This window comes from Lolium perenne, chromosome 6 (genome assembly GCF_019359855.2).
Source record: "Lolium perenne isolate Kyuss_39 chromosome 6, Kyuss_2.0, whole genome shotgun sequence".
NCBI classification, from domain to species: Eukaryota; Viridiplantae; Streptophyta; class Magnoliopsida; order Poales; family Poaceae; genus Lolium; species Lolium perenne.
In genome coordinates, this window is record NC_067249.2 from 220494605 (window position 1) to 220506895 (window position 12291).

Below are 12291 nucleotides of genomic sequence, written 5' to 3' on the forward strand. Positions count from 1 at the left end.
GTTCCGAAATGGTCCGGAGAATAAGATTCATATATAGGAAGTCACTTTCCAAGTTTGGAAATGATCCGGTGAATTTATGGAAGGTGGTTTCTAGAATTATCCGGAATAAATCACTATGGAAGGAGGAGTCCCGGAGGGACTCCACAAACCCTAACCAGCCAACCAAGTGGGAGGGTGGAGTCCATGGTGGACTCCACCTCCTTGGCCGGCCAAGAAAAGGGGGAAGGGGAGAGTCCCTGTCCCTCTAGGTTTCGTCCATAAGGCAGTTTTTCTGTTGGGGTCTTATTCGAAGACTTTGGGCAAACCCTTGGGGTTCCACCTATATAATGAGGAGGAGAGGGAGGGGCAGCCCATGGCTTGGCCGCACCACCCTTGCCCCCTTGAGGCCAGCGCCCATAGCCCCCTCTCCCCAAACCCTAGCCTCCCCTCCTCCACATACAAACTCTCGCAGCGCATAGGCGAAGCCCTGCCGGAGTTCTCCACCACCACCGCCACCACGCCGTCGTGCTGCCGGGATTCCGAGGAGGATCTACTACTTCCGCTGCCCGCTGGAACGGGGAGAAGGACGTCGTCTTCATCAACACCGAACGTGTGACCGAGTACGGAGGTGCTGCCCGATCGTGGCACCGTGATCAAGATCTTCTACGCGCTTTTGCAAGCGGCAAGTGATCGTCTACCGCAGCAATAAGAGCCTACTCTTATAGGCTTTGTAAATCTTCAAGGGTTAGTCTCGATCATCCCCTCGTTGCTCCCATCTTCTAGATTGCATCTTGGCTTGGATTGCGTTCTTGCGGTAGGAAATTTTTTGTTTTCTATGCAACGAATCCCTACAGTGGTATCAGAGCCGTGTCTATGCATAGATGGTTGCACGAGTAGCACACAATGGTTTTGTGGGCGTTGATGCTCTTGTTGTCTTTAGTTTGAGTACTTTGCATCTTTGTGGCATAGTGGGATGAAGCGGCTCGGGCTAACTTTACATGACCGCGTTCATGAGACTTGCTCCTCGTTCGACATGCAACTTGTATTGCATAAGAGGCTTTGCGGGTGTCTGTCTCTCCTACTATAGTGAAGATTCAATTTACTCTTCTATTGACAACACTAGTATCACCGTTGTGGTTCATGTTCGTAGGTAGATTAGATCTCACTCGAAAACCCTAAACCACGTAAAATATGCAAACCAAATTAGAGACGTCTAACTTGTTTTTGCAGGGTTTGGTGATGTGCTATGGCCATAATGTGATGATGAATATGTATGAGATGATCATTATTGTATTGTGGCAACCGGCAGGAGCCTTATGGTTGTCTTTAAATTTCATGTTGAGTAGTTTTTCAAAGTAGTTGTAATAGTTGCTACATGAGGTGAACAACCATGAAGACGGCGCCATGGACCTTGATGCTACGCCGACGATGATGGAGATCATGCCCGTTGATGATGGAGATCATGTCCGTGCTTTGGAGATGAAGATCAAAGGCGCAAAGACAAAAGGGCCATATCATATCACATATGAATTGCATGTGATGTTAATCCTTTATGCATCTTATTTTGCTTAGAACGCGACGGTAGCATTATAAGATGATCCCTTACATTAATATCAAGATAATAAAGTGTTCTCCCCTCGTATGCACCGTTGTACAGTTCGTCGTTTCGAAGCATCTCGTGATGATCGGATGTAATAGACTCAACGTTCACATACAACGGGTGTAAGCAATGTTGCACACGCGGAATACTTGGGTTTGCTTGACGAGCCTAGCATGTACAGACATGGCCTCGGGACAACGGAAACCGAAAGGTTGAACACAAGTCATATGGATGATATGATCAACATGTTGATGTTCACCATTGAAGCTACATCATCTCATGTGATGATCGGTTTTGGTGTAGTGGATTTGGATCGTGTACCACTTAACAACTATGAGGGATGTTGTATTAAGTGGGAGTTCATTAGTAATTAGATTAAAACATGAACTAATTATCATAAACATAGTCTGAGTAGTATTTTGAATTAATTTTGTAGTATTGGCATCCATTTTCTACCATGCGCTAGTCTTGTAATTGAGATAGAAATACTGTTAAAATCTGACAAGAAACTTTACGGATTGGTACCGTATTGTTAAAGAATCAAGAATTGATTAAGTCCTATTGCAAACTTTTAGTAAACCTCACATTGTTGATTCAAAGAGCTATGGTTTCAAATTAGTACCTAAAGTTATCTTGTCTCCGTGAAATTTGAAGTTCAAATTTGTTTGAAAAGTAAGGAGCTGAAAATTTAGTTTTCAGAAATAATCAAGGTATGAGATATATATGATATCTAAGACCTTATTGCAAGATGATAGAATATAATTTGGTGGGACTACATAAACTCATAAGTTTTATGGGAATGTATGAAGGTTGAAGACGCCAGGCGTCACAATCCTCCAACTATTGGGGCACTAATAATATTCGCATATCCATGAAGTTATCATCCTTAGTATGCACCGTTGCTAAGACTCGTCGTTTCGAAGCATCACGTGATGATCGGGTGTGATAGATTCTACGTGTGCATACAACGGGTGCAAGCCAGATTTGCACATGCGAATACCAAGGTTTAAACTTTACGAGCCTAGCATGTACAGACATGGTCTCGAAAAGTCGTCATGATATGATGGATAAAATTATGAGTGAAATTGTTCATCATATTAAAAGGTTACTAATAAGTGAAATCTAGAACACTTGTCATATGATGATCAACTTCAAAGTAAGAACCTCAAGGTTATTGGTATTTGACCAACAAACCTAGAAGTTATTGAAAATGAAGTGTTTTCTGAATAATGAGGAAAGCTAAAAGAGAAATTACAAAAGATATTTTGGCAAAAAGAAAAGAAAAGACTAGAAAGTCTAGCTCAGGTGTATATAAATGATATACATGTTATGGTTGTATTCCTAGTTAAGTCACACTATGAAATTCTTGGGTATTTGTACCATATTGGTTGGTATGAAGTGTCATACAAAACAACGCAATACAAGAATACAATGGCCTACGTGACTGATAAGGAATATGGTAATAATGCACGTCTGGAACATAATAAAGTGTTATTAGGTTTATCATTGGCATTCTACCTAGCCCTTAGAATTTATAATAAAGAGCTTAATAAAATTGTTATTTTGCTCTGGTCAAATAAAAACAATGAGTTGTTCAAAGTATGACATTACTCCATGTACGATGGATAAGTTATTATAAATATTAATGGTGAAACACACACACATAATACTGACGCTAAAATGCCATAAGGCAAATGATTTGAATTCCACTTATTTGTGGAGCCGCCATTTAGGTCATGTTAGAAAGGAACGCATGAAGGAACTCCATGCAATTGGATTTTTGGAGTCATTTGATTTTTTGAATCGTTTGGCGCTTGCAAAATCTTTTCTAAAAAGTAATGACTGAAATACCGTTCATAGGCCGAGAGTTGAACGGGCAACTAACTTAGTGAAAACATACATAATGATATATGTGGTTCATTGGGCATAGTTGTGTGCGGGAGATTCGTCTACTTCATGAAAACTTTCAACAATGAATTGAGTATATATGTGGATATATTCAATAAGGAAGAAGTTTGAAACATTTGAATGGATTCAAATAAATTTCAGCATGAAGTGGAAATCATCGTAATAGAAAAGTCAAATATCTATGACTGGATCATGGTGGAAATAATTGAATTATGAGTTTTAGCGAACATCTAAGAGAGTTATGAAATTGTTCTACAAACTCACATTTCTTGGAGTATCATAGTGATGATGAAGTATCCAAGAGATGTATCCAAACCTTGTTGAGTCAATGATGAGATAAGATATTGATGCCATTATATTTTTGTGGATTATGCTTTAGTGACTACCGCTTTTACACTGAATAAGAGCATCATCATGATCCGTTGAAATGACACCATACGAGTTATGGCATGGGTATGAACCCTGATAGTCTTTTCTTAAATTTTGGTATGCATAGCATAAGTAAATAAGTTTACAACCAAAATCGGATGAATGTCTTTGTTGGTTATCCCAGAGATTTGATTGGGAATTCTTCCCACGAGACAAAGACAAAAGTGTTTGTCAATGTTTCTTATTTCCGAGAAATTATTTCTAGCGAAGTATTTGAGTGGGAGGACAATAGAACTTGATAAAGTTTATGAACTTGAGCATAATGATGAGAGTAGCGCAGCATTGGAATTGGTTCCGGAATCGGCCACGACGATCATGGCTCCCATGACTACAAAGTGTTTTAGCCATGGAGATCGAAGTACTTATTGAACCTTGTAGGTATGGTTTACTTTGTGATCAAATAAATGATTTGTGGACAAAGGATTGTTTTTTTTTGAACAATGATAAACCAATTACAAACAAAGAAGTTATGATGGGCCCTGACTCCGTTAAAATGGCTATACGCCATGAAATCCAAGATAGATGAATACTTTTTGAAAGTAAATGGATCTATAAAATTGATGGACTTGGATGAAATATCATTGAAGAAGCTCGACTTGTCGAAAAGTTGTTTACGACAAAGTTCAAAAAGTTGACTACGATAAGATTAGATCTTCCGTAGCAATGCTTATAGTCTATGTGGATTATTCTAGTAACCACTACATATTTCTTTTATGAGATATGCTAGTAGGATAGCAAAATACATTACTTATCAGAAGTATGTATTAAAGGTGTATACAAGATACAACCAAGAGTTTTGCTGGTCCGTAGAATACTAGATAGGTATAAAAACTTCAATTCGATGAAGTGAGTATCATGGAGTTGGAATCTTCACCAGATGAAATAGTCAAAGAGTTTTTGATTTCATCAGAGACGATGAAGAGGCTTGCATTTGCAAGAAATTAAGTGGGAGCACTGAGACATATTTATAATACTTTATGTAGATGACATATAGTTGGTTATAAATAATGTAATTATATACTTGATTAAAAGGTTTCATTGAGAAATTAACTTCAATGAAAGGATATGGACTGAAACGTATCTAGTGTCAAGATCTATGAAGATAGATTGAAACACAAAATAAGTTTAAGTCAAAGTACATAGAATGGATATTGAAATAGTTCAATATAGAAATATTAAGAAAATATTCTTATCATGTGAAGTTTTAACAAGACTTGAGTGTATCTGACACTCAATGAGTAAAAACACATGAGTGATTATAGATCACAAATAATATGTACACAATCAGATGTCATGTGTTCTTAAAAATGTTATGAGCATGTACCAGAATGATTCATGTGATGATCAATGAAAAAACAGTAAGAATATTCTTGAGTACTTAAGAAGAAACCAAGGATATATATATATAGTTTTATATGGAGAAATGACAAACAAATCACTGTAAAGTGTTGCACCGATATTTGTTTTGTCACATATGAAAATAAAATTTCAATCTTAAATTAGACTAAGTGTTGTTTAAAAGGTAGCACAATGATCTAGAAATTGTCTATGCTAGATTTAGAAGAGTTCTAAATATTGTGACGGATTCTACAAAAGAACGTAGAATATGTCATTGTTTTGACAATGACCAAGGATGTTAAAATCAAGAGGTTCTTTGAGAACTTGGTGTAGTTCCGACAGAGTCAGAACTTTGAAGCTATATTGTGTGTGACAATATTAGTGACATATTTCAGACCGCGGAATTAAGGTTCCACCAGAAGACCGAACATATTTAATGCCGACTCATTTGGAAATGAGTGATGCGTTGAGATGCAAATGAATTACAAAATACATACGTTTCTGAGCGTGTCAGATCCGTTGACTAAAACCTCTCCCGTGAGCAATACATGATAAAGCACCGGAAGGCCAAGGTGTTATATCTTTACAAATGTAAACTAGATTATTGACTCTAGTGCAAGTGGGAGACTGTTGGAGATATGCCCAAGAGGCAATAATAAATAGTTATTATATATCTTTGTGTTTATGATAATGTTTACATACCATGCTATAATTGTATTAACCGAAACATTAATACATGTGTGTTATGTAAACAACAAGGAGTCCCTAGTAAGCCTCTTGTATAACTAGCTTGTTGATTAATAGATGATCATGGTTGGTGATCATGAACATTGGATGTTATTAATAACAAGGTTATGTCATTATATGAATGATGTAATGGACACACCCAATTTAGCGTAGCATAAGATCACGTCATTAAGTTATTTGCTATAAGCTTTCGATACATAGTTACCTAGTCCTGATGACCATGAGATCATGTAAATCACTTATATCGGAAAGGTACTTTGATTACATCAAACGCCACTGCGTAAATGGGTGGTTATAAAGGTGGGATTAAGTATCCGGAAAGTATGAGTTGAGGCATATGGATCAACAGTGGGATTTGTCCATCCCGATGACGGATAGATATACTCTGGGCCCTCTCGGTGGAATGTCGTCTAATGTCTTGCAAGCATATGAATAAGTTCATAAGAGACCACATACCACGGTACGAGTAAAGAGTACTTGTCAGGAGACGAGGTTGAACAAGGTATAGAGTGATACCGATGATCAAACCTCGGACAAGTAAAATCTCGCGTGACAAAGGGAATTGGTATCGTATGTGAATGGTTCATTCGATCACTAAAGTCATCGTTGAATATGTGGGAGCCATTATGGATCTCCAGATCCCGCTATTGGTTATTGGTCGGAGAGAGTTCTCAACCATGTCTACATAGTTCGCGAACCGTAGGGTGACACACTTAAGGTTTGATGTCGTTTAAGTAGATATGGAATATGGAATGGAGTTCAAAGTTTTGTTCGGAGTCTCGGATGGGATCCAGGACATCACGAGGAGTTCCGGAATGGTCCGGAGAATAAGATTCATATATAGGAAGTCACTTTCCAAGTTTGCAAATGATCCGGTGAATTTATGGAAGGTGGTTTCTAGAATTATCCGGAATAAATCACTATGGAAGGAGGAGTCCCGGAGGGACTCCACAAACCCTAACCAGCCAACCAAGTGGGAGGGTGGAGTCCATGGTGGACTCCACCTCCTTGTCCGGCCAAGAAAAGGGGGAAGGGGAGAGTCCCTGTCCCTCTAGGTTTCGTCCATAAGGCAGTTTTTCTGTTGGGGTCTTATTCGAAGACTTTGGGCAAACCCTTGGGGTTCCACCTATATAATGAGGAGGAGAGGGAGGGGGCATCCCATGGCTTGGCCGCACCACCCCTGCCCCCTTGAGGCCGGCGCCCATAGCCCCCTCTCCCCAAACCCTAGCCTCCCCTCCTCCACATACAAACTCCCGCAGCGCATAGGCGAAGCCCTGCCGGAGTTCTCCACCACCAACGCCACCACGCCGTCGTGCTGCCGGGATTCCGAGGAGGATCTACTACTTCCGCTGCACGCTGGAACGGGGAGAAGGACGTCGTCTTCATCAACACCGAACGTGTGACCGAGTACGGAGGTGCTGCCCGATCGTGGCACCGTGATCAAGATCTTCTATGCGCTTTTGCAAGCGGCAAGTGATCGTCTACCGCAGCAATAAGAGCCTACTCTTATAGGCTTTGGAAATCTTCAAGGGTTAGTCTCGATCATCCCCTCGTTGCTCCCGTCTTCTAGATTGCATCTTGGCTTGGATTGCGTTCTTGCGGTAGGAAATTTTTGTTTTCTATGCAACGATCCCTACAACTACAGCATCTAAGGCATATCTATAACGAAGAATAAGCCCAAAATAAAAATTACTAAGAAGCAAACTTAGTGTCATTTTAGGTTCAGTTTTATTATATGAATCAAAAATTCTAGACCAAGATTCTTTAAAGCCCTCTTCACCACCTTGTTTAAAAGTGAAGATCGATTCCTCGGGCGATAGAGTAACAACTACAGGACTAGTCATGGTAACAAAAATAAGGTAAATGCTAATAACTGATTTTTTTGTGTTTTTAATATGGAGAACAAGACAGTAAATAAAGTAAAGCTAGCAACTAATTTTTTTGTATTTTGTTTTAGTGCAGCAAACAAAGTAGTAAATAAAAGTAAACCAAGACAAAAACAAAGTAAAGAGATTGGAAGTGGAAACTCCCCTTGCAGCGTGTCTTGATCTCCCAGCAACGGCGCCAGAAAAAGTGCTTGATACGCGTACAGCACGTGTCCGTTGGGAACCCCAAGAGGAAGGTGTGATGCGTACAGCGGCAAGTTTTCCCTCAGTAAGAAACCAAGGTTTATCGAACTAGTAGGAGCCAAGAAGCACGTTGAAGGTTGATGGCGGCGAAGTATAGTGCGGCGCAACACCAGGGATTCCGGTGCCAACGTGGAACCTACACAACACAACCAAATTACTTTGCCCCAATGTGACAGTGAGGTTGTCAATTTCACTGGCTTGCTGTAACAAAGGATTAGATGTATAGTATGGATGATGATGTTTGCAGAAAACAGTAGAACGAGTATTGCAGTAGATTATATTCGATGTAAAGAATGGACCGAGGTCCACAGTTCACTAGTGGTGTCTCTCCCATAGAAATAGCATGTTGGGTGAAAAAATTACAGTTGGGCAATTGACAAATAAAGAGGGCATGACCATGCACATACATGTTATGATGAGTAGTGTGAGATTTAATTGGGTATTACGACAAAGTACATAGACCGCTATCCAGCATGCATCTATGCCTAAAAAGTCCACCTTCAGGTTATCATCCGAACCCCCTCCAGTATTAAGTTGCAAACAATAGACAATTGCATTAAGTATGGTGCGTAATGTAATCAACAAATACATCCTTAGATATAGCATTGATGTTTTATCCCTAGTGGCAACAGCACATCCACAACCTTAGAACTTTCTGTCACTGTCCCAGATTTAATGGAGGCATGAACCCACTATCGAGCATAAATACTCCCTCTTGGAGTTACAAGTAACGACTTGGCCAGAGCCTCTACTAATAACGGAGAGCATGCAAGATCATAAACAACACATAGATAGATTGATAATCAACATAGAATAGTATTCCATATTCATCGGATCCCAACAAACGCAACATGTAGCATTACAAATAGATGATCTTGATCATGTTAGGAAGCTCACAAGATCGAACAATGATAGCACATGAGGAGAAGACAACCATCTAGCTACTGTTATGGACCCATAGTCCAGGGGTGAACTACTCACACATCACTCCGGAGGTGACCATGGCGGTGAAGAGTCCTCCGGGAGATGATTCCCCTCTCCGGCAGGGTGCCGGAGGCGATCTCCTGAATCCCCCGAGATGGGATTGGTGGCGGCGTCTCTGGAAGGTTTTCCGTATCGTGGCTCTCGGTACTGGGGTATTCGCGACGAAGACTTTAAGTAGGCGGAAGGGCGGAGTCGGAGGGCTGACGAGGGGGCCACACGCTAGGGCCACGCGGGCCCCCCTTGGGCCGCGCCGCCCTAGTGTGGCGGCGCCTCGTCGCCCCACTTCGTTTCCCTTTCGGTGTTCTGGAAGCTTCGTGGAAAAATAGGCCCCTGGGCGTTGATTTCGTCCAATTCCGAGAATATTTCCTTACTAGGATTTCTGAAACCAAAAACAGCAGAAAACAACAACTGGCTCTTCGGCATCTCGTTAATAGGTTAGTGCCGGAAAATGCATAAACATGACATAAAGTATGTATAAAACATGTGTGTATCATCATAAAACAAGCATGGAACATAAGAAATTATCGATACGTTGGAGACGTATCAGCATGCTAATGGCAATGTTATTAGTATGAATGTTTTGAACACCATTGTTGCTAATGCTATGGAAAATTCTAAGCTTGGGGAAGCTGGTTTTGATGAGCTTGATATTTTTAGTCCCCCAAGCACGGAGGAGAAAATTTTCTTTGATGATACTTTGCCTCCCATTTATGATGATTATAATGATAGTGGTATTTTGGTGCCACCTACTATGGAGGATAAAGTTTATCATGATTATACCATGCCTGCAATTTATGATGATTACAATGATGGTTGTGATAGTTTTACTCCCACTATTACTAATAAAATTGATTATGCTTATGTGGAGAGTAATGATACTTTTATGCATGTAGCTCATGATAAGAATGCTTTATGTGATAGTTATATTGTTGAGTTTGTTCATGATGCTACTGAAAGTTATTATGAGAGAGGGAAACATGGTTATATGGGTCTTAATAATATTAAGTTTCCCCTCTTTATGTTGAGAATCTTGAAGTTGCGCTCGTGCTGCCTTTCTATGCTTGTTGCATTATGCTTACATGACTTGTTTATTTACAAGATTCCTATGCATAGGAAGTGGGTTAGACTTAAAAGTGTTTCTTATTTGCTTTTGATGCTTGATGTCTACGCCCCCCTCCTTTTCCTGTAGACAGTGTTGGGCCTCCAAGAGCAGAGGTTTGTAGAACAGCAGCAAGTTTTCCCTTAAGTGGATCACCCAAGGTTTATCGAACTCAGGGAGGAAGAGGTCAAAGATATCCCTCTCATGCAACCCTGCAACCACAAAGCAAGAAGTCTCTTGTGTCCCCAACACACCAAATAGGTGCACTAGTTCGGCGAAGAGATAGTGAAATACAGGTGGTATGAATAAGTAGCAACGGCACCAGAAAAGTGCTTTGCCCAGGACAGTAAACAAGCAGTAGTAACGCAGTAAAACAGTAAACAAGCAGCAATAGCAGTATTTAGGAACAGGGCCTAGGGATTAGACTTTCACTAGTGGACACTCTCAACATTGATCACATAACAGAATAGATAAATGCATACTCTACACTCTTGTTGGATGATGAACACATTGCGTAGGATTACACGAACCCTCAATGCCGGAGTTAACAAGCTCCACAATTCAATGTTCATATTTAAATAACCTTAGAGTGCATGAAAGATCAATTCGAGTAAACCAAGTACTAACATAGTATGCACACTGTCACATTCACACTATGTAGGAGGAATAGATCATATCAATACTATCATAGCAATAGTTAACTTCATAATCTACAAGAGATCATAATCATAGCATAAACCAAGTACTAACACGGATGCACACACTGTCACCATTACACCGTGCAGGAGGAATAAAACTACTTTAATAACATCACTAGAGTAGCACATAGATAAATTGTGATACAAAATACATTGCAATCATAAAGAGATATAAATAAGCACTTCACTATGCCATTCATAACAGTGAATAAGTATTCTGTGAAATATAGCCTAAGAGACCCACACGGTGCACACACTGTCACCTTTACACACGTGGGACAAGGAGTCTCCGGAGATCACATAAGTAAAATTCACTTGACTAGCATAACGACATCTAGATTACAAGCATCATCATATGAATCTCAATCATGTAAGGCAGCTCATGAGATTATTGTATTGAAGTACATAGGAGAGAGATGAACCACATAGCTACCGGTACAGCCCCGAGCCTCGATGGAGAACTACTCCCTCCTCATGGGAGCAGCAGCGGTGATGAAGATGGCGGTGGAGATGGCAGCGGTGTCGATGGAGGAGCCTTCCGGGGGCACTTCCCCGTTCCGGCGGCGTGCCGGAACAGAGACTCCTGTCCCCCAGATCTTGGCTTCGCGATGGCGGCGGCTCTGGAAGGTTTTTGTGGGTTTCATCGGTCTTGTCGAGGTTTTTAGGTCAGGGACGATTATATAGGCGGAGAGGCGGCGCAAGGAGGCGGCTGGGGCCCCCACACCATAGGCTGGCGTGCCCAGGGGGCCACCCGCGCCGCCTTATGGTGTGGGCCCCCTGCTGCCCGCCTCCGACTCCCCTTCGGTGTTCCGGAAGCTTCCGGGAATTTTAAGACTTTCGGTGTTGATTTCGTCCGATTTCGAAAATATTTCCTTACTAGGATTTCTGAAACCAAAAACAGCAGAAAACAGCAACTGGCCTTTCGGCATCTCGTCAATAGGTTAGTTCCGGAAAACGCATAAAAATGATATAAAGTGTGAACAAAACATGTTGGTATTGTCATAAAACAAGCATGGAACATCAGAAATTATAGATACGTTGGAGACGTATCAGCATCCCCAAGCTTAGTTCTGCTCATCCCGAGCAGGTAAAATGATAACAAAGATAATTTCTGGAGTGACATGCCATCATAACCTTCATCATACTATTTGTAAAGCATATGTAGCGAATGCAGCGATCAAAACAATGTATATGACATGAGTAAACAAGTGAATCATATAGCAAAGACTTTTCATGAATAGTACTTCAAGACAAGCATCAATAAGTCTTGCATAAGAGTTAACTCATAAAGCAATAATTCAAAGTAAAGGCATTGAAGCAACACAAAGGAAGATTAAGTTTCAGCGGTTGCTTTCAACTTGTAACATGTATATCTCATGG